General features: G+C 39.1%; 1 long non-coding RNA gene across 4 annotated transcripts in view; it reads right to left on the bottom strand.

The window, feature by feature from the left end:
- Positions 1–26,282, bottom strand: part of LOC105356055 — a 71,398-nt gene that overhangs the window by 23,106 nt on the left and 22,010 nt on the right. The window lies entirely within an intron of this gene.

Raw genomic sequence — 26,282 nt, 5'->3', positions numbered from 1 at the left:
CATGGTAGGGAGAACACCTCAATGGAAGGGGAGGGGTCATCTAAGATAGCACAAGGGTTAAATTAGATAAAGCGATTCATTTTTGTACCTTTTCTTGACAGACACAAAATTTGAATTTGAAATTTGCTAAATGGAAGAAACTCTTGGGTTGGATGGATAGATAGATAATAGACTATTCCCAAGTTGGAGGGAAGTTTCCCAACCACAAGGCGTTTAACCAAAGTGACACCTGAGCAAAAATCAATGACTAATTTAAGCCAGCGCCTTCTTCATGTAGGTGAATTGTTTCTGTTCTTTTGTTTCTGCCTCTCATCCATGGCTGGCAGTAATGAAAAAAGCAGCAACACCCCCATAAAGTTATTATTTCCTTCTTTAAGGAGTCACTATGGCTAAAAATCAATGACTAATTTAAGGAAGCGTTGTTTAATTGCTTTCACTGATGGGAAAAATGAAAACGGATGTGTAAGTAATGAAAAAACACTCGTTGCCTTAATTTGTCAAAGCAGGATTACATGGCAACCCTATACAGTTGGAGTTATTTATTGATCGTATGTAGTGTAGGGAATTGGTCTTAACTTTAAACACCTGATTGTTTCCCTGAGGATATTTAACAAGATCTAATCCAACATCTACAAAGCTAAAATCAGAAGCATGCGTGACAAATGGCACATCCAAGAGTTTTCCTTCACAACCAGAAAAAATCCAGAATAATAAGGAAAATGCTCATATTTTACAGCAGCACTGTAGGCCTTCCCTCTTAACACAAAAATGAGGCTTTTATGAAGATGTTTCATTTTTCACTTTAACTTGAAGGATAGGTGATGATAAATATAAAAAGTCACTGTCTTGTCACCATCAGTCTTGTGAGTCCAAACTTTTGACTGGCGGTGTATTTCCTCAAGTATATCCTCCGATTTTAAGAATATCAGAACAGCATGATGCCAGGCGTGGACATTTATTTATTTTTTAGGGTCCTGGGCACAAAGCAGCTGAAATTTTAAACCACAGTTGAGTCAAATTAGGTCACATCATTTCTCACATTTTTAAGAAATGCAAGATAACTTTGTGAGGAGTTTATGATCCATTAAAAAGCTGTGACTGTTGGACGACAAAGATAAGAATTGTCTATGATGTCAGTTAAAGAAAACTCTTTCGTTTGAATCGATTCCAAATTACAAGATCCAATATCATTAAATAATTTCAGTAATTGCTTCTCCTCTGATTTTATTCTTCAAATTTTTGGTGCTGAAAACTCCTTTGTTGTTTGCTGCGATTGTGGGATTAGAGTTAAATATTTCAAGTTTGACATTGTTCAGTTTAAAACATTGATTACCTGAAAACCTTTTCCTAAACAAGCAAAATACATTGGTATTCTTTGGACAACAGGGCAAAACACTAGTATAATGGTGCAAATGGCACACTTCCATGGTTAGAAAGACATTCTAACCGTATAAACAATTATAAACCCTTGTCCTATCTTAGATGAACCCCCCCTTCCATTGACGTGTTCTCCCTGGATAAAGGTGGAAAGATTTCTTGTAATCCATGGACACCAGTGAAGATCACAAATCATTGAAGAAAAAAGGTTCAGAGCACTGTCTAGTGGGTCTAGATGACCCAACTCCCAATGTTAAAGTGCTTAGGATAGCATAAGGGTTACCCACCTTTTGTTATGGTAGGGAGAACACGTCAGTGTAAGGGTGGGGTCATAGGATAGCACAAGGGTTAAGGGGATCATAATAATCTTGAATTCCCTATTAGCCCAAATCTTACCAGGAATTTGTGGTGTTTGTTTAAAACCATTTTTCCAAATTGAAAGTTAGTGCCATTTTTTATTTATTTTCATGCTTAAACACAGTAATCAGTTGTTGTACAAATACAGCCTCGTTGGGCTTCACATCTAAAGTTTTATCAACATTTGATGTGAAGCCAAGATAAGGTTTGATTGATAATGATTTTCAATATTTTCTCTTTTTTCTTGATTAAATTTACATAACCTTTATTTTTTAAGTTAAAGCTCTGCTTAGTAAACTATACAAAACGTTAATATTGTTAATAACGTTAATTTCCTAATTTGAACATTTACTCTACCTTTGGCTTCCATGTTGTGTCGGTAAAAATGTCCACAACTTGAAAGATTGTTTTAATTTTCTCAACTCCTAAAGGAATTTCTTAGGCACCATTTTGAACATTCAAAATGTGTTTGTGTAAACATGACTAAAACAGGTTGGTGAACACAAAGAAGAGTTTTTGTTGTTAGTTGGAGTGTGTCCTAAAACTGATATCATTATTTCAAACCAGAGTTCGACTCGGGAGTAGAACCTGCCAGCCTCAGAGCCTGTGGTCTGACTTTTGTTCAAATGAATTTCACGGTGACCGACCAGACACAAATGACTGTGGTCTATTCAAACTCCCATCATTAAAATCCCATGCAAATCTCTCGATGCTTCACATCTGCGGTGACTTTCCCACAGCTGACGGGACTCGGGGAAAAGATCCTGAAGGTCACCTGCAGGAGACAAGTCTTACACCTTTCAAAAGGCGCCTTGTCTGCGGATCAGAGCCGCTCAGATCTGACCCCGGTTATCAGCGTGTTTACCGTTTATGGACATATGCTTTACATCCTGTGCTGCCAGCCAGAGCCTCCCCTCTTCTTCTGCTCTACTGGCTACTATTCTGTGTATCTGGGCTGTGAATTGTGGTCCTCCCCCACTGTAACAAACAGATGGCCACTCGATCTTGAGTCATCACAAACCCATTACCAGAGTGACTTGTCCTCAGCCAGGCCCGCCTTGATTCGTGCCCGAGGGCTCTCGCCAGTGTTTGTCCAGGCTCTTAAGTTATCCTCCGGCTTCGTGACACGCCGTGTTTGCTCAGGTTAAATGGCCTCTGTGGCCCCTGATTGGCTGTGACACTGCAGTGTTTGACAAGTGAAATGACACCAAGTGGTCCAGCGTCGTAGCAAATGTGTTTGGCTCTTTGAAACAAGTTGGTTTTTCATACCCGGTGTTTACACACCAAAAAGCTCTAAGTGGGTTTCTGTCTGTGTTGCTAGGGTCTATCAGCGGCCACACCAGTGAGCATAAATCATTCAGAGGTAATTCGGAGAAACAACAGGGGGTTTAACAGGAAAAAGCAGGGAAATTATAAAGCCTCTGCTGCCGCCATTCTACTTTAAAACGGCCTCATGAACACTTTATTATCTAGACGCCTCTGTTTAAGGCCACCGATGCGTCTGTCCAGAATCACCACATCTACAGACAATTTTCAGCTGTAATCAAAATCTTTTCCATGCATCCTCCTTTCCATCAGAGGATGCTAAAATTCAAAGCAGGAATTTTCTTTTATTGTCAATTACTGATCCAGGTCATAATTTATATTTCAGCGGTCTGTTTGCGTTCACATCAAAAGTCAGGGGGAAGCTGCTGACTGCAGAAACAAGCCTGGCAGTAGTCTAATTAAATAGTGTCTGCCGTGTCTTTAAGAAGGTTTAGGGCAACGCCACAGGTTCCTCACTCATTACCCTTTGCTCTCTTGTTGTTCGTCTTCCTGCTTTCGAGACGATGAAACAAACGGCGCCTCGCCCCCTTCTCCTCAACACAAAGCTGTGACAGTAATAAATAGTCTCTGTGATCCAAGTTTAGAAAGCTGTGAAATTGGATATTAAGATGCTCTCTGGAGCCGCAGGTCGGGAGTACTTTCAGACTAGACGGTGGGAAATGGTCTAATCAAATCCTTGGGAAAGTAAGACGGGCTGATCGCCCAACGGGTCGGGTCTCATTCACCCGCATGGATCTGGAAGTGGAACGCTGTCTTAATAAGGAATTCTTTTTAAACTCTCTTTAAACCATAAAACCTCGAAAAATGTGTCGGTGTCTTCCAAAGTGTAAAACAAAAGAGAAATCCCATCCATTTTATGCTACTTTCACAGCATGAAAGTAGAGCAATGCTTTGACCAGCACAAAAAGGAAAGATGTTCCACCGAGACAGCCAGGCAAGATGCTTTCCTTTTTGCGACTTTAGAATGACAATTCACGCTAACCACTGAAAGCGCTGTGTAAAATATTGGGCTGTTATATAAACACACTGTCTTGGTGCTTGCTGTTCCATAAAAAAAGCTTAGATGTTAACCACACTTTATATTTGCAGCTCTATTAACTCTTGCTGCTTTGACAATTTTATTTAAATGTCACTATTTATCTATTTTAGTCAAATTAAAGAGCATGGAATAATTGGTAAGCTGAAGCGTTCTGTTTATTTTACAACAGCAACCACACACCATAACCCTCCCTCCACCAAACCTCTGCATGCGAGACCTTTACACCTCAGCATTCTATATTTTTACCTACACATCTCTGCATTTGATAATGTGTATTGCACCTGCTGTTGTTGGGTTTGAAGGCAGCTGTTCTGGTATGAAAATCCATTTCAAGAAGCTCTCTGTGTTGTTTTTGAACCAACCTAAAGGCCGTATGACATTCTGAACCCCACAGTGACCAATTCTAAACAAAAAAGTTGGTGTTTTTGTGTGTGTCCCCCTTGCTGGCTGAGTTGTAATAGTTTGCTTTGTTACATTAACGTTGACTGTTTACTCCTGAGAGAGTCCAGATCTTTCACTAATGTTTGTAGAAACAGTGTTAGAAACAGTGTGGATGTCTCGAGGGTCCTATGGACTGGCCACCATGACAGTGATTGGAGTACCTAAATGAAAAGTGAGAGAAAACTCCTGACAATGTAACGTAATTAACTATGCCTCACTGTACTCCCTCCAAAGACCCCATACTGAACTGTTGAAGAAGGCAGTTACTCTGAACATTGCCTCTGAACCACCTGAAGAGGTAAGAACAGTGCTGTTCCATAGACTACTAGTATTTTTTGAAAAAGACGTAGCAGCATCTGGGTTTTATGATATGTCTAAAAACTTTGAAGTAATGCCTGTGGGTAAATACAGCACTACAGTGAAGCCTGCTCAGCATTAACAAACAATCCTTATTCTGTGATGGAATGGAGGGTCAACTGTGTTTCGTTTCCCACTTTGGTCCAAAACCAACAGGCAGCACAGTGTCTGATTGGTAAGATTGGTAAGTTCTCTTAAAGTTCCCATACATTCTGCATCAACAGACATAGTTTTAGGCATATTGTCCTGTTACTATCCAGAAACTACATTTTAAACACAATCCCTGGATGTAAACCATTGTCAGCCTCAAACAGACATTGTGGCCACAGCCACCCAGCAGGATAGCCAGCCATCTGTCACCGTGGCCCCCAAGTCCTTAGGTAGAAGAGGGCTCGACTCCACCTCCCTCCTGGGACCTATTAGCTCTCCCTAATGCACCCAGCGCAGCTCCAGGAGGGGGCCCTAACAGGCACAAAATGGGCCGATACTTATCCGCTTTAACTCCCAAATGAGTTCTTTTTCGCAAATACATAATTCATGTCTTGAAGTCTGTTGCTCTGAGCCGTTTTGCAGATACGCATGTTTTGTACAACTCTGAGATGTGTAAAGGTGGTTGCATCTGCTGTAAACTGTATGAAGAGGAAAATATGGAAATAAAAAGCAAATTAGTGTGGAGTCAGTCATCCAAAAAGATTTAAATAGAAAGCAGGGAGCCTGGAAAAGTATACTAATGTAGTTAGATGAAGACAGATTTCATGGGGGGTAAATTTAGACCACCTCACATTCATAATACCTAATGCCCTTTAAATAGGCCTAAAAGGAGGACTAGAAATAGGCTCTAATAATGAATTACTCCCAGTAGATTTGCTTCTTCTTGCTTTCTTTTCCACGGGTATATTCATTCTTTCTCAGTGAATTTGTGGCAGCCTGGTCAAATCTACTAAATAATGCACTTCTTTCAATATACCTTTATTTCTGTGAGGAGGAATCTGCAGTGGATTCTGTTTTAAGAAGATTAGAACAAGCTTTTTTTTACTTTCATGCATAATGTGAGGGGAAAAAAAGTGGATCTGGATGTGATAAGCAGCTCGCCTTGACCCCTAAATTAGCACAGCAAACACGCCCGAACTAAAATAAGCGATTGTCAACACCAAGGAGGCTGAAAAAACAAACACTGTCATATTTATGAGCTAAATCTCCAAACATGTGTCATAAATAGGAGTAGCAAAGATATCTCTGGCTGTCGCATAACCTGCAAAACACACAGCACAAGTGCGCCCTTCTTCCTGCAAGCCGCATGACAAACAAAAGACTAGTGTAATGGTGCAAATGGCTGGCTTCCAGGACCCCCTCCACATGGCTGACGGTGGCGAGGCGAGCGAGCGAGCACGCTGCTGCTGCTGCTGCAGCCGCGGAGGGCCTGCGAGTTCAGACACAAAGGCTCCAGGCGGAGCTGACCGTTACCCGGCCACCAGGGCGAGGAGAGGTTCTGCTCCGGACCCCCGTCGCCGTGTTTTGGCAACGGAGGCCAGAGGGAACGCGAGCTGAGCCAGGACAATATGTTTTTTCAAACACCCTTCGGCCAATATTTATTTAGCTACAAGCTGGCATGTCTGAGGAGCCCGACGCAGCCAAGACGAGCGCGCAGGCGTGACTTCCAAGATGTCACCAACATCAGGCTTCAGTGTGATCCTCACCTTACTAATATCAAATAAATTACAAATGAGTTTTTTTGTGTAACTGCTGCAGCCCAGTTCTGATGATGATTATGAGTTGGAAGCCAAAGCAAGAAACAAATCAAGAATTCTTTTTACCAGGAAAATTGATGAAATGAAATACTTCTCTGAAATGAGAAATTGCTTAGTTTTTCATTTTGAAACAATTTGAAAGGCCACTGAAGGCAGCACAGATTGCATGCAGTCAGCAGTAATTTTGGGACTAGCTGTAGATTGTAAATGGTGTGTAGAGAGGCGCAGGATGATAGCAAAGCTTCATGTTGAAGACTTATGACAAAAGTGGTGCTAGAGGGAGCAGGAAAGGACCACAGAAGGAAAAGAGGGGCTCCTTCTTATTTCTTTCTAGCTTTCAAAACAGATGGTTCCTCGTGTGCTGAGCGGAAGTGTCTGTTAACTCGGTTGGCTCGCTATTGGTGGCTGCCGGCCAATGACAACAACGGGATCTGGGAGTGTGAGCAACAGTGCCGTTAGCTTTCTTCAGACTCTCTGCGAACAGAAGGATGGCAGCCTGCAGATACTGTTGCTCGGCCACTCAAACACGGCCGTGCCAGCGCCGCCACCCGCTCCGCCGCGTTGCCGCGAGCGTGGATTACAGGGCAGACTGGCCAGAAATGTCATAAAATCTAGAAAATGTAAAAAAAAAAAAAGGTTGTCCTATTTTCTTTAAATATTTGATATAACAAAATGTTTAGAGGGGAGGGGCTTGAGATGCCTGTAATGACTGACTCCAAATCTCAAATCTAATCTTTTTTTTTAATTAACTTGTCGAAAACTAACTAGAATGACCAAACGATTGAACATTTCTATCATTCAATTGATAGAAATAAAGCAATATTTGTAAAAATAGGAACATGAGATGAAAAACTGAAACTCATCAATTTTTATGAAGTAAATCCCTTAAGTAAACTTTGTCAATTCTGAATTGACAAAGCCTTTTGGATAAGAGGTGAAACGTCTTCCATCTTTAAAAACTAAGTCCAGATGACAGCCCCTAAACCTACTACTACGATGGAATCAACCTGGATGAATGAGTCTTCATCGACATGTCCCTAAAATAAAGTTTTATATCCACCTTTAAACCTTTTGTGGCTAAAAGTAATCAGTCTCTTCAAAGGATCGTTAAGATAGTCAGAAACAGTCTAAGAGAGGAAAATGTTAGAAAGTTCACACAACAGAGCAAACATTACACGTTTACAACAGTTGAGGGTTTAGAGGCCAAAACTAACTTCGATCAGCTTAAATAAAAATCAATTATAAAAACGAGAACAGGTGAGTCCAGACAGACATAAAAAGGAGGAAATGCTGTGGCTAAAATTTGACCAGGTACTGTATAGAAGACATAAAATATTTAAAAGACCAATAAATACACTAATTTATAAATAAATTGATTAAATGAGTTACTTAAAAGTTAAGTTAAAGAGATGGGTCTTTAAATTTACAAATCTCTACAGAAGCAGAAATTCCTAGATCTTCAGATAAGTTGTTCCGCAAATGAGGACCAGTGGACTGAAAGCAGGCCTCGCCATGAGTCCTGGTTCTCCTAGTGCGTAGAGATACAGTGAACATACATAGATTTCACATGAACAGCACTAACGGGCCCTTGCACAGTCTGCAGGATTTGAGGGGGTTGAAAAAATGCCCGTCTCACCTTACCCTTACGTGTTCACTACAACCTGTCGCCCGCAGCACACCTGTAGAAAAAAGTTTTTTTCTCTACCAGTTCACTGAGATGTCAACAATCTTGACATTTCCTGTAGGCGACCTGTGTGACCTGTACAGGTTTAACCCCTTTTTCCCCCACAGACGGCCCTTATCCACCCTTAAGGGTAGTTCAGGTGATCTTTCACACCTACCAAACAGAATTGCCAATCTGGAAGCTTAAAAGATTTTTTATAAGGTACACACCATCAAGAACATGTACATGTGTAACCCTTGTGCTATCCTAGGCACTTTAACATTAGGAGGTGGGTCATCTAGACCCACTAGACAGTGCGCTGAACCTTTTTTCTTCAATGATTTGTGAACTTCACTGGTGTCCATGGATTACATGAAATCTTTCCACCTTTATCCACCTTTGTCATGGTAGGGAGAACACGTCAATGTAAGGGTGGGGGTCATCTAAGATAACACAAGGGATATACGGTAAGTTTTACGTTTGTGAGTGGAATAATTGGAAGATGAGGAATTATTTTTGATATAATGCAGACTAAAATAATAGCATGAAGCCAAATGCTGCAGTTTCTCCCTGACATCTAGTGTTTTGAAATGTTTCAGTAGAAATAATAACCTTAAAAAGTGTAGATTTGCTTTGTATAAGATCAAGAGCCACACACACACATGTGAAGTCTTCCCACCAAGTAGTCTAGGAGGCATAATCAGTCTATAGGAAATTTGTCTAATTAGCCAACTGATGAATCACTATGCTAATGAAGCTATATTGATACAGTTCCACTCGCCTGATTTGGGTCTGTTGTGTAATGAGATCGAATCAGAGCAGTGGGACAGTTGTTAAAATGATACAGAGGCTGTCAGGCAATATGTTCTTCCACACAGAGGTACAAAAACAAACACACACACACAAACACGTCTCTGTCGATCCATATGGTTGAATTTGTAGGGCATCTGGTTCGGCATATACAGTTACCGATCTATATCTCCAGTTGTATTCGCACCTCGAGATGCCATGCGCAAAGTGAAAATTAAAGACACAAGGATTGTGTGACGGGATTAATTAGACGGAGGCCAAGTGAAGTCACACTCCTCGTGGCAAACACGCTCCAACCCTCAATTACTCACAGTGAACAAGGCAATTAAAAGGTCTGTCCTACGGAGTTACCCAGGACTGGATTGTGAGCTGTCTATCGTGAAAGCCCCAGGGGCCAAGAGGGCTCCGCTAGCTAGGTCCACAGGTAGGTAATTACTATTGATCAACTGGCATTAGAGCATGTGAAACAACATTGTTATTTTTGCCAGCGATCTATTTCAGGTGTGCACTTCAGCAGCACGGTTGTTTAGCTCCTGGTGTGCTCATGTGTGAGACTCAAATAAATGGATTTATGCAAACCCAAATTAGCAGCACCGATGAGGCTCTTCCCTCCAATCCACGGCTGGTTATTGCATTACAAACTCAGGGCACCTCACAAAGATTGAAATGCATGTTTCGTCCTCAACAATGCATAATACTATTCAACCATGACAAGAATGTGCAGTAATTTCAGTGAGGAAGAAGAGTAACCTGAGCACTGATGTCTTAATTATATGAACTCAAAATTGGCACATTCTAACATTTAAAAGCCAGAGAAGGAGGTTTGTACCATATCAAACTGTTCGTAACAGTACTTGTGTCTATTTTACATGAAAAAGTCTAATAAATGTGATATTAAATGCTATAGTTGACATTATGAGACTGAACAGTTCAACAGCCTTGATTTAGTTCCAATAACAGAAGCTACAAGTGGTTTCCATATTCTGGCCAAAGAGAACGCAATAGTGTTCCTTCGCCATTTCGCGGTTCAACTTTCGTAGTCTCGCTGCTTTGTGGATTTATTTCAACACAATTTTTTTTTTTTTTCAAAGCAAACTATGTTCTCCGTCCTGATTGGCTGTGGACCCTGTCAACCAATCTCCTCCATGCCATGTCGCTGACATGGCATAAGTATAGACAAACTTTATCTCACTTCCCCTTTGGCCTTTTGACTTAAGCTCCACCCACCCACACAGCCACACCCATTCTTATATGAGCCTGCCCACATTGCTGGAAAAGTAAAATAATTAGCTAGTGTTGTACAGCAAAGTCATTGACATGTTCGGAACAAAGCACCGAAATGAAGCATTTTAATCTGTGTTGTTACACGGTATCGGTGGTACCATATAAGTCAGTACCGGTACCAATTTTGCGCAGAGTTTTGGTATTCATCCCTACCAACAACAAGTACAACGTAAAGCCCGGAAGTGAATGAAACACTAAAACGAGAACCACTGCAGTGCAACATATTATTTTCGTTATTTTGATGGAGTTTGTTCTGCGTTTGTGTAAAGAAGAAAGGCAGCATGCGTTTGAAGAATAATTTTAAATATTTTAAGTTTTTTTCTGTTCCTTGGTTTACAATGTTAATTTCATTTAATAATTGTGTTTCTGTAAGGTTCCGTTTCCCCACCCCTTTGCGCTGCCAGTAAATATCTCAGCATTTTTAATAAATGTTTGAGTTTTAGCCATGAAGTCTGTACTGACTTCTTTTTAAAGATGCACTAATTTAGTATGCAGTTTTTCGGGACACTGTATAAAAAAAAACAACTGGGCATATTAATAATACGTTGTGGTAATGCAATTCTACCTCAACTCCAAGCCTCAGTGGAAACTAAAAAAAAATTTCTATCACAGTCACAGTACTCTGTGTAAGGCACTATATGATTAACCTTTAAAGACCAACTTCAATGAAAATTCTGTTTTTGGTGTTTTTAACGTGTTCTTGTTACATTTTCTCATAATGGAGGATATTTAAGATTAAAGCTGCATTTCCGAGTATTTCTTAGATTGCATTGGATCAGGAGTAGATGAAAACCAGGTGTTTGAATCAGTATCATTTATTGTCATTGTACATGGTGATACAATGAAATTGTAGCAGCCTTGGAGTGGTGAAGATAAAATAAAAATTCTGTAACTCACATGTCTAATCAAAAAATGTACACTATGTAAAGAAACAATTAAAAACTGAATATGTATGAACAAAATAGAATGGAATAAGTTGAGTTGCCATGAGCGCAGCATAATAGTATGTTATTGCACAGAGACCCGGTTATTCCACAGAAGTCAGAAATTTAGACTTTTGACCCAACTACTGCGGTGGGCAACAATTTTCAACCCTCCACTTGCAGTTAATAGATCTATGTACGTTTTCATTTTCCTCGTCTGAGCTGGTATTTGGCTCTAAACTACGCAGCTGGATACCTCTGGCGTTGCTAGCTGTTTTTTGTTACGCCAACATTAGCTTGAGATTGTGAGGCGCTTGTCACTAGTAGGAGAGAGTGTAAACAAAGGCATGCTGGGAAATTAGCTAAGCTAACTTTCGCGCCAATAGTCCCACCGACAACCCAAAAGCGAATGTCTATGAGCTCTTGGAGCTCTGCAAAAAATGTCTAAAAAATGACACGGCATTTTGGACTTTAGCTAAAAACGGCATAATCATAATTAAAAGATCACTGAGAACAACTTGACAATAGAAAAAATATATAGTTGAAAGTTGACCTTTAGCTTGAGCTCCAGTGTTGACACTCCTCCGACAATCTTAACGCTTTAAAAATGTACACAATTAGCGTAATTCTTGTTAATTCTGAAGCTGAGAATTGCAGGTTTGTGCTGATATGCAACATTTTACACAATCAACGTAAATCTGTCGTGAAGCAAAGTGCCTTTGCGCTGTTATGCAACGTAAAGTGTAGCATAATGTCGGAAAGCCAGCATTGACAAGCTGCTTTCCTGATTCAATGTGAATGTGTGAATGGTCGCAGAGTTACAGTACGTCAAGGAGAGTGTGTTATTCAGGTGCAGCTGGCAGGATTCCCAATGTTAAAGAATTAACAAATCTGCAAATCCAAACGTCCACGTTCGACACAAATCTGAGCCACGCCACCACGGAAACAAACGCAGTTCTCCTCCCAGCCAGTTTGCCGATAAGAGATTATGCAAGTGGATTTCCGAACTAAGATGGACTTCCTATCTTCGGCTCACCCTTCATTCCACTCTCTTACCATTTGTATAAAGCTGGCTGTCCTTGAATGGACCGATTTGTCCTGTTTAGCAAACAGACCCACCTTTTGTACACAATGCTCTTTTCTGAACTAAACCGTATCCTCCTGCTGAATGGACTCATTCAAAGTCAGATATATGCTCATGCATGTGAGGCCAGGCCAGTGACCTCGGAGCAGAGTACACCCTGTCACCATACTGATGCCACCCACCCCTCTGCGCACACACCGCCCCACACTTGATTGACTCAGATTGATCGTCCCTGTGTCGTGTTTAGTCGGGAGCCAGATCGAGTCCCTGCCCACCCGTGCTGATGATGTTTACTTCATTTGACTCCTTGACAGAGCCTTTGTCCTATTCAAACTCCCGCTTGACTTTTTCCTCTGTCAGACCTTCTCTATTTTTACTCGCCTTCATTTTCTCCTTGCCTTTCGTCTTTCCTCAGCTTCACTCACTTCTCCTGAAGCTATTTTTGGCTGGGAGCTATGTGCGGTTGCTCTCCGCACCAAAAAACAGAAAACCTTGAGGGTGCAGTGATTGGAGAACAGATTTTTTACCTCAAAAATCAAGAGAAAATGTTCAGACACCAAAATGCCATCTGTAACCCTTGTGCTATCTTAGGCACTTTACCCTTGGGAGTTGGGTCATCTAGACCCACTAGACAGTGCTCTGAACCTTTTTTCTTCAATGATTTGTGATCTTCACTGGTGTCCATGGATTACATGAAATCTTTCCACCTTTATCCACCTTTGTCATGGTAGGGGGAACACGTCAATGGAAGGGGGGGGGTCATCTAAGATAGCACAAGGGTTAAAAGTGCTGGTAGCGATGGCCCTTGAAGGCTTTACCAAGATTATAGGGATGTACCTGAGCCGATAAAGAGTTTCCCAATATATATCTCCTCAGGATCAAACAAACCAATGTTTTATTCTTCTTTTGAAAAAGTATTTTCCACACACCTTGGTTGTAAATCAGGACCTTGAAGAATCTCTGTTTAAACCATTTTCCAACAAGATTTTCTCTGAAAACAAAATCTAAGAGTTATTCTTGTAAGTAAAACACAGAAAAAATTAGTTTCTCTCAGAAGAAGATCAATAACCTTTCCATTCCCTCTCAGTTTTAACATCGTATTGAACCGGTAACTTTTGGTGATTATCTGCTGCACAAACTACACTTAAGTTGCAAAAGTGGGAAATGTTGATGTGGTTAAGTGAAGAGAAACGGTTATTACGAGTAAAAGCTGGTCAGCTTCTTCTGATTATCCTTGAATTCTATTAAAAATTACGGTTAAATAAAGCAAGTAAGTTTCTACCTTTTTTTAAAAGTTCTGGTATAGATTTTAAAAAACTAGAGGGAAAAAAAATAAAATTTAAGCAACATAAATTTAATTACACAAAAAAAAACACAATAATATTTCAGACAATATTTCCAAAACTTGACATGCTGTTGTGAAAAAAAAAGGTCTATCTGACATAAACAGCATTTATTTAAATCTCTCTCTACTTCACATCAGCTTAGGTCATAGTAAAAAAAAAGAAAGTCTGGTGCACTAAATGGTTAACTTCTTAAGACCAAGCTCTTGTTAGAGATAACCCTATACACAGTCGTCACAGGGCTCTAGTTAAAGTACTACTCCAAATTTCTTTTGCCTATTTCCAAAGCATTTCCAGCAGGTCTTTTAATCACAATTATGCTGTTTTTAGCCAAAACACCTGTCGTTTTCTAGGACATAGTTTTCTGCAGAGTGGCAGGAAATCATTAGAAATGCATCTCTAAGCTTTGGGCGGAATGTTGGTGCAGAAATTAGCCATAGAGTTAGCCTCGGCTAAATTCCCATCAACCCTTTGTTTACACCTTGTCCCGCCAGCTTGGACTCGCGTATCGGCCCGGGCCTCAATAAACACACACCCACACCCCTACACACCCACCCCCACACCCCCACACCCCCACACACCCACACACACACACACACACACACACACCCCGAGGGTCAGAGTGGTACTCCGATGGTGATTTGCTGACGATTAAAAAAAAAGAAAAAAAATCATTTTATTTGATCTACCGTCACATCCTTTGTGATTGACCGGCCGATCGCGATCGACGTAATGAGCAACCCTGATTTAGAGGGTTTTTCTGTCTGGAGGAAAGGAACAGGTTGTCACAACCAAGCCAACAGGGTTCAAGTTGGATCAGGTGCGGTGTTTCCATGGTCATTGTGGCCATAAAGTCAAGCCAAACCGTGTGACAGAGTCTACCATTAATGTCGCTTTAGGTGACTTTTCTTTGACTTTACCGTTTGTCCAAAACAGCTGGAGAATTATAGAAAATAGAGTGTGCCACCGTTCTCAGTCAAAGTCTCCATGGGTGGTTGTTGTATAAATGAACTGAAGTAATTTGGAATACGATTCAACTGGATTCAGCAGCTAATGATGAACTTTGAGACTAAATATACAAGAATGTCTCTGGGTTACACAAAAAACTCTGAATGTCTGAAAAATTCTACCTTGACAAGAAATAACTGTGACCAAAAGTTGGTCTTGGTAAACAAATGTCCTACCTTAATCGTCTTTTGATCTATTTTCAAAGTGTTTCTATTGGTCTTTAATTATGATTTTGCCGGATTTATCCAAATATCAAAAACCAGTGTCATATTTTAGGACTTAGCTTCTGCAGGGTGGCAGAAGTTCATTAGAAATTCACCTCTGAATTGTGGATGGGACTGTTGGCACAGACCAACGCCACCCCCACTTCCCCACCCCATTGCAGAGCAGGGAGCTTGTAGCCAATCCACTATATTTTCAACATCATGCTCCTGATTAACAACGATTTGAATAAAGAAATACTCAGAAATGCAGATTTGAATTTAAATCTCTTCATACATGCCCTCAATCATCAAAAAGAACATGTTAAAAACAGGAAAAACACAATTTTCATCAGAGTGGGTCTTTAAAGATCCTTCAAAATGTTTATTTAGTAGAAACATCATGTTCATATTAAAGCTTAAGAGTCCCCCCTAAAGAAAACCCAAGACTTTGACGGATTGTATTGTTTGCACTTTCATAAATGAAATTATTTAAAACAAGTTTGATCCACCAACGATAAGTATTTCGATTTTTTCCAAGAAAACTGCATGAAATTGAAAAACAGAAGAACAGAGCGCACCCACACCCATAAACAGACGGTTATGTTCATGTTTAAAGGTTGGATTGGCAAAAATATCACTGACAGCATGACAGTAATATGTTTTTCTATATTTATTGAAAACATTAATCACAATATTGGTGTGATGAACCAAAGCTGCTGCTCTCAGGCGCTCTGCATATGCACTCCCCATTAACTGCAGCCATTATTTATTTATTCTGACCTTCAGACTGCAATTATTATCCAAAGCAACATGAAATGACTTCAAAAAAATGGCCCAATAATTTTAGCAAGTATGTAATGAAAACAGAAACGTCAATGACTCTCTGACAACTCCAGTTATTATACAGGCAGTTTAGTTACTATAATCTTTAAATAAATAATTTTAAAGTCCTGACTCAACTTTTTTCATGCTTTTTAAAATTTCCAAAATTTAAAGGGCCTATATTGTGCAAAATCCAACTTTTTGAGCTTTTATAATGTTTATTTCTCAGGAAAAGAAACCCCAAAGTTGTTCACGCAAGTATTCCTCTTAAAACCTGCTCGCAGTCCAAACAAACAAGTGGGTTTCTACATTGTGACATCACAAAGTGAGAAACCGCCCCTTCCAGGAAGAGTCGGTGCTGTCAGTTCTGCCCCCAGGCTAACAGAAACACCCACTTTTTCTGTAGAGCTAGCGGGCTTTCATTTTTTAATGCACAATATTCACATCCATCTTTGCAAAAGTTCGGATGCTGTTTGTTTTTGTGGAAGAACCGCAGACACGCTGCTGAGCCCGACTCAAGGAGGACGTCATGAAATGGGCGGCACCCACATGGACAGAAAGGCGGAGCCTCAGAGATCAAATCGTCTTACTTGCCAATGGTAATATAGTTATATACATGGATATTCTTTACTATAAAAGGCTTAAGAATAGCATAGTACAGGTCTTGCCCCCCACCCCCCGTCCATTATCTACAAAAATTTGACTTTTAGACCTAATTCTCTTCTGTATATGCCCTCATTTATCAGAAAAATGCCCCAAGAACATGTTAGAAACACCAAATACTCCATTTCCTTTGGAGTGGGGCTCTAACATGAAAATATATCTGGAAAAGAAAAAAAGTACAAAACTTAAATCTGAGGATTAATGCTGTTAATCACAGTTTTCATGTCATCTACTGGTGGTATTGATGTTTTAAACAAAAACATATAGCCAAGAAATACTGGACTAGTTTCTTTTAGCCAAGATTACTTCATAAATATAAAAGCTGTGCCAACAGCAACAGTTGGTGCAAAGTTGTTTGTTTTTCATATTTCATATGTCTTTTCAGTTCTTGATTTCATCAGTCAGCAAAATGCTTATTATCTGAACACACTTTGAAAACCAGAGATAAATAACCTGCGAGGTTAATGAGAATATGTTCCAGGCGAATGCCGGTGTTGGAAAACATTTACACGGCTCCTTTCCTGTTCGGCAGCAACGCATCAATCAGGGATCAGAAATTAATTTCTTGAATATCAGATGGACTCAGAAACAGCTCTGCTTCTGTTCTGCTGCTCCCCATGCAACGACACGGCTAACCAAATCAGACCCCCCCAGGAAAGACAAACAGGCTCAACTTCGGCAATCCTTGACTTAATTCTCATTGAAGTCCCAAATTGACATGTCTCCCTTATGATCTTGACATATTATTAAGATTTAATGGTGGAATTATGACCATTAAAACAACATGACTGATACAGGGGGGTAGATGATGAGCTATTCATTTAACCTACTCTTCCTGTAATAATATTGAAACAGACAGTCTGCCAGTTATTAGATCATAATTAGCTGGTGCAATCTGTACGGAATCCGAGGAAATGACAGCAAGTTAGAAAGCCGTGTGCTGATCGCACGCCATTTAGCCCGAAAGAGACGAGCAGATGACAGCAGAGGGGTTGAATGTTCTCTGTCCTTTTCAATAAAATGCTGCTGGTGGAACATAATGGGCCAGATGGTTTTTTTTATCAAAGCAACAACTAATATTAGTGGTGGTGCTGCCACCCAAATATTTGCTTTGTTTGTTTTATTTGAGTATTTTTAGCAAAGGAAAACATTTAATTTGTCATTAATTGGGTTAAATGTAAAAATTAAACTCCAAGCTTCTTGTTTTACGGCCAACACCCCCCCATTCTGGCGGGGGGTTTTCTGCATCTACATCCACTGTGCCAGTTTAGCAATGACAAATCTGCAGCCTCAGCTGTTTTATCTTTTACTTGGAGAGACCGCTCTCCCCCCCCCCCCCCCCCCCCCCCCGCTGCCCCCTCAGGCATTTCTCCAGGTAGCGTTCCACAAAAGTTACCCTATTAATAAGCAACATATTTGGTTTTCTATGTGAAATGTATTATCCCAGGCATCTACGTGGAGACGAGAGGCGTATGGTCGGGGCAAAATTATTCAAAAGAGTGTGGGAGAGGTGTCGTGTCGCCCTGGGGCGCTCAACATGCTAGGGGTGGGTGAGAACGTGGAGCTGAGAACATGGATCTCACCACCTCAGATGCTCCAGGTGATCAGAGATGTGAGAGTGCCAAATCTTCCTGTTATAGTTCTTTTTGTTAGAAAGTGGATTGTTTACCTCACGTAGGGCAGCCCACAAATGCTTAGATGGGTATTACGAAAAAGATTTAGTTTATGTGCAAAACGTATAAAAGTGCCTAAACGTATAAATGTCATTCATTTTCTCATAATTCTTTAACTTTTTCCATAAAGTTTTCATTTTTGTTGTGTCGCGGTTGTAACGTTACAAAAAAATGTGTTAAAGCTAAAGCTTAAGGCATCCTGGGTTTGATTAATTGATTGAGAAGTTTGTTTATTTCAAGCAACTTTAGGAACAAAAAATTAAAATATATAAATATTTAAAATCTATTAGATATTCATTTATAAGTGTATTTGAAAATAAACTAGAAGGAGCAGCATTTCCAGAAGAAAATGCAGAGATGAATGTTGTATTGCTGAATGAAAATGAAACTTGGGTGATAATTGGCACAAAAAAAAAACAAAGAAAGAAATGATTAAACCAGCGAGCTTCTGCACCAAGGATTCCCAGTGTATTTCAATGGAGGCAAAAATCCTGGAATACTGTATCTGGAAAAGTTCAAGGATTTGAAGGACCAAAAGTCACAGCTGGGAAAAGCTGAACATTTGGATAGTTGAATGGTTGAGATAGCTGGAAAACTATAGGAGTTAAGCAAAAAATGGTGGAAGATACTAGAATAAAGAAAGAGAAACAGGAAAACAATGGGTTGAAAGATTTATAGAATTAAACCATTTAAATAAAAAGATGCTTTCTTCTTGACATGATTCAATACAAAATCCATATTTATAACTGCTGACGTTTTAGAAAAAGTGTCATTTTATTCTTTTGTTCTTTATATGACACAATGTAAAAAGGAAATTTAGAGCTTAACATTTTAAATTATTTTAAAGTGTTGTTTTAACAATATTTATTTATGCACTTTATAAATGTGAAACAGAAGACGTATATGGATATATAAAACATCTTAAAACGTTTGTGCTCATTTTTTTATCCTATTTGTTTATCTTATAGAGTCAAACCTTTGTCTGCTTATTCTCTATGATAAATACCCTGGACTCCTGTAAATTTATCTGTTTAAATGTTGCACATATCTTTATATTTTTGATATTTATTCTTTTCACCAATTTAAGCTGTGTGTTGTCTGTGTACATGAGAGCATAAAGTCCTATTCCTTGCATGTGCACACGTACTTGGCCTATCAAGCGGGTTCTGGTTCTGGTTCTGATATCTGTGTATTTTGTATTTGTCATTAATAGGATCAATGAGCGTTCCTTTGGTCTTTCAGTAGGTTGCATGCTCCATCACTGTTCTGTTACGTTTTGCTGTAAATCAAACCGTTTGTAGTTAAGCTCAACTTTCTAAGACATTGTATTGAGTTGATAGAGAAAACTGTAATAAAACACAAAACTTGCTGTGCAAATCTGGCCTTCAAATGTGTTTATTCTTCTATTTACCCCCCCAAATTTTTACATTCAATTGGCATTAACAAGATTCTTTTTTGATCTGACTTAACAGACTTTGTATGCTTTGCTCAGCTTCAGATCGAAGGCCAAGAACAGCCATCAGAGGACACAAAACCTACTTGTTTACATTTCGTAAATGTTGTAGTATTGTTTGTAGTAATGTAGTATTGCAATGTAGTATTGCGATGGCTTTTAATCTCATAGTACCTGTGGACAGGGACCATAAAGACATTCCATTCTATAATATAATTTTTTTTTAAATGATTTAACTCCCACATTTTTTGCTTATTTCGTAAAAACAACTTTAGAACGCCACAATAAAATATTAAGTGCTATGACAAATATTGTAAATTTTCTTTAAGTGGATTATAATGAGCTTTTGAATTATGTTTTTTTTTTTTTTTTTTTTTTTTTTTTTTTTTTTCCTTTTTTTTAACTTGTCCTGTCCAACAGCTAGGCAGACAGATGAGAGCTGAGGGCCTCTTGGGTTGGACATATTTTACTTTAACAAGAATTATGGGTTTTAATACCAAATTGTTTTAAAGCACTTTATGTGTACAATAATAAATATTAATCCAGCCCAAAGCTGATTGCTAAACGTGCAGATTTATGTCAGCCTTACATGTAATTCGCTTTTTTAATGCAATTTTTTAACCTCCAGATATTTAGTATTTCAAGTCTACACAAGAAAAGATGCAAATAAAAACTATGTATTATTCAAATCATAGACTTAGAATCAAACAATTTAAAAATATTAAAAAGGAGTCCTGTATCAGCACTGGTGCTCCACAGATGTTTTTTTTTTTATTTAACTGGGGGGAAAAACTTTAAAAAGTATATCATAAAAGTAAGATTGTGGACATTACTCATTAAAAGACTGAAGATTATCCAGGTTCTTATTTCGTGTCTTATTTATGAACCATTTTATGAGGCATTGTGTTGTGTGCGTGGGGGTTTGTGTGTTACCAATTTTGTGCGCCTTTGTCTTGTTTTTAATATGTAAAGCAATTTGAGTTGCAAATGTTTTAAAATTACCTTATAAATAACATTTTATTTAAGAAGAGAATTTCCTTTGATGATTTTTTTCGGAGGTTTACTCTCTCTTTTCTCTTCTTTTGAAAAAGATGTTTTTTGATATGTACGTGTTTTTTTCCCCTCTTCTTTTGTGATGTAGACGGTGACCTTTCAACGTTTGTCCTTTTTTCCCGTGGATGTGCTTAGGTTGAAGTTTCCTGTTAATGTCTCCATAAAAAAAGTATATGTCGAGACGGTAAGGTGAGCAGCACGTCTTCAATGGAGGAAGTTATGAGACAAAACAATAAGATGAGACGAGAACCTGCTGTTCAGGCCGATGCTGCCCTTGGTTAGGGAGTGGTGAGCAGCGGTGACTGTGTCCTGTGCTGATTACAGTACTGATGGGCCTCCGTTTGTCACTGCTCCTGCTAGCTCCAGCGCAGACCAGCAGGGTTCCTTGATTACTTAATTGCTTGTAAGAGCTCATTAAAGCTTCCTATCCATCATAAGTCGTATGGCGAGTATCAATTTCAGAGCGAGGAGTGAAGGGAGAAAGAGACAGCAAGATGCTAAGATCTCTGATGAGCAATTAGTGGCGAGGAACGCCTTGGAATTGTTAGTTTAATTTTTTATGAAATATGTTGAATTCATTACATGGATGGATGCTGCTGCGCTACCAAATAAAAAAAAAAAACATGCCTGTTTCAAAGTTTTAGCGCAAAGAAAAAAGTGAGCTTTTCTTTCAAATAGATTTTCTAAAAAAAAATGTTATTTTCCTGTTTGAATTAAACAAATACTTGTTTCTGCTATTTGTGGCACAGCTAAACAGACGTATTTATGTCATGCAGTGGGATTTTGTTGCTGTAGGCGAAGAATGTTACCCCCTCAGCTAAATTCTGTTTTCATCCTCTGAAGCACAAACACCTTTCTGGCTAAACTGTCGTCTTCGTGGTTTCCAGCGATGTTGGTCTAGATGGGTTATGGACTTCCGCCATCATTTTTTTTCTCCCCCCCCCCTCCATCTTTGACTCCAAAAGGGAGAGGAAAAACATCCAGTAATTTAGATGGCTTACAAGAGCTTTACAAGACATTCACAATCTTACCAGGTGCAAAATTAGAATTGGATGCTGTTCGTATTAATTGGTGATCATTTGCAAAGCGGGTGGAAAAAAACGTCTTTTGCCAAAAGCAAGTCTTACAAGCCCCCAGCTGGGGTTGTCAGGGGCAGGCTTGTTGGCATTGTGGCAGCATATGTTTGGTGCCAAGAACACCATTGATTTGCATTTCTTTTATATGAATTTTACAAAGCAGAAATGCTCTTTTGTGTAGAAGTGATCCCAAAAGTAAGTGTTGCAATTAATCACAAGTGAAATTTATCGGCTGATGAAAAGCCATAATTCTACTTGCAATCTTTTTTTTTTTTTTCAAAGAAAAAGTGGCAGCATCTGCAGTGCAGTCGCTTTTTGATGAATGTGGCTTTAAAGCGGTGCAGTGTGGCTCCATTTAAAACTGGCTTGAAGGAAGAAATGCGATCTTTCAGATACTGCAAATGTCATAAGTCATGAAAATAGTTCTTCTGTCTGACAAAAACAAGCAGCGCATAATGTCGCAGAGTGACGCAAACTTGGAAAAAAAAAGTGCTTGCATGATTGAAGTGCGACTGCAGCGAGAGCCGATGAATATTATTTTTAGAGGCTGAACTACGACTGGAAATACAAATGGCACACACATTTAACCATCTCGATGCACCTACCGCACATCAACAGCACCAATTGGGACATTTAATTGATCCAATTAAGCAATTAATTCTTTGGTAGGATTAGACACGATCAGCTTTGTATGTGCAGAAAAGAAAAGGTCCCTGCCAGGAGATGGACAAGCTCCAGGTTTTCCCCCTCATCTCCAAGATGGCTCCAGATGGGTTGGGGGCTTGAGATTTATCTTCGGCCAACTGGTCCAAACCTCATGCTGAGAGTAGCCTACAGTATCACAGAAAAGGCTCCCTAAACATATGAAACATATTCCCCGCATCTACTTGTCAGTATTAACACAAAATCCTAATTAAATAATCTATTTTCCCTTCAGACCAGTCTCCTCTGAGCTTTACCGATTTCCATGGAGCCCTGTTGAACAAAATCTGTTCAATCTTATGTCTATCTTAAGGTCGGAAAAACCTTTATTATCAAGACTCTTCCCATAGAAAAAAATATATAAACATGTAGCCATGCACCGACTAATTGGACAGAATCTAAAACAACCATATTTATGATCGTCGCATATTTATAAGTTTAACCAGTTTTTGTCTGTGTTAATATTTATGGATCAATGAATTTGTTTGTAAATTGTTTAAAAAGGCTGCACGTCACATGCAGCAAAACAGACAGTAAGATTATTGACATGCACACAAATCAACCAAAAGAAAAACAACCAACGATAAAACAGATAAAGCTTATCGTAAATGTTGCTAAAGTTAGACCCCATAATCTACAGACCTCAGGAGACTTTAGTTCACTTTGACATAAAGGGTTATGCAGCGCATTGTGCCCTGGGTCCTGATTGGCTGTTGACCTTGTCAATCAATCTTCATGCGCCGTCTCTCTCCGTGACAAATCCCCATATATCTTCAATTGCAAGCAGATTTTTGTTTTAGTTTAATAAAATTAGACTTGTTTTTCTGCAAGGGTTCAAATTTTAAAGAGTTTAAACTAAAGAGAAAAGTGTGAAAATGTTTATGTCTGTCTGAGAAAACCGTATCATACATGTAGTAAATTAAAAAAAATAAAACTGACTCCTTCATGGATTTTAGAATACAGCATGTAAAGACAATTTGCAATTTTTTTCTTTAAGGTTGAAGGTTCTTCTTCTGTTTCTTTCAAAAGACATTTGTTTTGGGTTAGCTTAGCTAGTTTAGTAGTTTTAGTTCAACAGTAATGTCTTGTATGTTTATGGCAGGAGTGGCCACTTTAACTGAGAGGCGTCCCAGACAGATGGGGAGAAGAGAATCTGGTAATTTTACAAAACAAAATTATTGTTCAGAATTAGATGGTAAATAAAATTGAAAAAAGTAAGTTATGTGTTCTTGCCATGTGGCACTGGTACCACTTGGCCCACAGACTGATGGCGGTTCACAGCCCCAGCATTTGGAACGGGCCCTACCTCTGTGCCTCCCCAACAAAGGTAATTCTACAGTCTAAAGACCAATTTTAGTCCCAGTCCACGTTAAATTAAGACAGCTGTCCTTAATACAAATGTCTAACATACAGCTTAGCAGTTCTAGCAAAGCATCACCTCAATGCCAGTCAACAGCATATCTGTAATAAAGTTAAAAGATTTTCATTATGTGGAGAAAATCTGAAGTTATTGGTTTAAAGATCTTAAAAATTGCAAAAATGCTAAGCTTTTCCAGAAAAAATACATAAAAACCAGATAAGAGTTTGTCAATGTGTCATTGGATTACATGTGTCTGCACAAATATTATTTAATGGTAAAATTTCTTTAGAGACAAGTTCTTCAGGACTGAGCCTAAGACATCTCCTTAATGAGGTATGCCACAGTTATCAATTTAAAACTGAACCAAATGTTACACCTTTGTACCGAATTGTGGGGAAAGTGAATCGTTCATTTCATTTATTTGCAGTAAGGAATCATTGTATCCCTGTTACAAACGTTTTCATGAAAATTGTCAAACATGTGTAGTGCTAAATTTAAATTTAATATTTTTTATCAACCTGAAAGGGTTTTCTTTATTAATGACTGCTTATTAGCATTTTAAAAAGAGGATTTAATAATTCGTAATACACAAATCCTATTTCGAAGCAAAACAGAACCATGACCCAAATATCAAGGTATGAAACGAATTGTGTTCAAAGTGAATCGTTGCATCCTTGGTATCCATCCCTTCAAATCAAACTGCATTTGTGACACTTTAGAGAAAAGTAAACCAGTTCAACAAAGTTTCCCAGCCTCTACACCTTGTTTGTGCCCTCCAAGAGATCCCTGATGATCAATATTAAAGACAGGAAGGACTGAGTTCCACCAAGGGCTTCGTGGATGAAACTGCACCCATCCTCCTAACTGGAGTCACTCTGAAAGCCTTGAGATATATTCCTGTAATTAACGAAATATCCACACTGGCTCTGTTCCACTAAAAGCTCCAGCACGAGTCCCTGTTGTATCTCGACAATCATCCCCACAGATAAGACGCAATCACAAAAAGAAGGAAAAAAAATAAAAGATGCATCAAAACAAACTTTAAGCAATGACCCTGCTTCCTCTGTGCAACTTTTTTCCCCTTATGCCCAGCGTTTGTCTTCTGTCATGAGCATAAGGGCCAACACGGCGCGTCCCTTTTTTCCTCTTCTAAGGATAATGATTTACAAAATGCCTTTCATCAAAGAATTCATTAACAACGAACGTTAATTAAAAAATAAATGAGTAAACATCAATATCAAATCTCAGCACTGTGGAAGGGAATAGATTATGCAGAGTAATGATGTTTGATAGGGGCTTTAGCACCTCTGTGGGACTCTTTTAAACCCCTTACCTCTTAGGCAGTTGCTTATTTTGCAACCCTTTGTTGTTTAACAACAAAGAGAATGGGCTCTCATAATGTTATATTAATCAGCGGATTAATATTTCAATTTGATTTGCTTTATAGTTGAGGTGCTGTTGGCATTTCCATTTTTCCTCCATATGTGCAGCGATGTTAAGTGGTATCATTACCATTTTCTACCTGGGGGTTTGGGGAGATAACAGGCACCAGTGATAGCTCTATTCTGTGGAGAGAGAGGGAGACTTTTTGGGGGTGAGGGGGGGCATTCATGCATTTTTAAAGGTCCTTGTTTGGTGTGTCTTCACATCCATTATTCTCAAATGTTGCATGCAAACAGCTGAGTCACAGCCTTTCTGATCGCCACAGGACAACAAGAAACCGTAACTATCCAAAAGCCTGATTTGACGGTGACCTTTAAAAAGATGCTATTCACTTATGATGCGCGTTCGGTCCTAATTTTGTTGAAAACTTTTGCTTCTGGCGGATGAGGGCAAAGGAGATATGTTAGCAATATTCAAGAATGATATTTATATTTATGATTCAGTCAACTGGTTACTCAACGTTTATAAAAGTGTACATTTTTCTTAAATAGTTAAGAAAAGGACATAGAGCTTGAAAGATAAAGCACAACTTTGACAGGAATGTAATGTGTTTTTGCACTAAAGTCTCTAAAGGTGCATTCATTACTTAAATGGGGGAGTCCATGTGTCTAAATTGGGGTGAATATGTATTTGCAAATAAGAGCTTTTTGACTGTAGGACAGACCAGCAGGCGAGCAGAAAAAAATCTTACTTGGTACTGAACTATCAAAATATCTTGGAAACACTAGCCGCGGTTACGTGTGCAAAATATCTTGATCGGATCAATGGTCGGGATAGAATTCAACCGTGTACACGGGCCCAGAAAACCTTTTTCCGATTAGAACAAACGTTTACATGCGCAGCACTTTCAGTCGGAATAAATCATTTGCACATGCGCCTTCTGTATAGAATACCGGAAGAGGAAACGAGTCCGAGTTGCCACACACATATACGTAGCAGCTCCGTAATATAAAAGATGATCTTCTAAACGTGCTTTTATTATTGTTATGTCATGATTTTTATTTTTTTATCTGTGTGGTCAGTGCTTTCTTTGTGGCATAACGAAGCCGGACGAAGGGTTAGGTGAAGGCTAAC

The sequence above is a fragment of the Oryzias latipes genome, chromosome 16 (genome assembly GCF_002234675.1).
Source record: "Oryzias latipes chromosome 16, ASM223467v1".
NCBI classification, from domain to species: Eukaryota; Metazoa; Chordata; class Actinopteri; order Beloniformes; family Adrianichthyidae; genus Oryzias; species Oryzias latipes.
The sequence above is the reverse complement of the archived record's forward strand: the minus strand, read 5'-3'. Positions and strand labels throughout refer to the sequence as shown.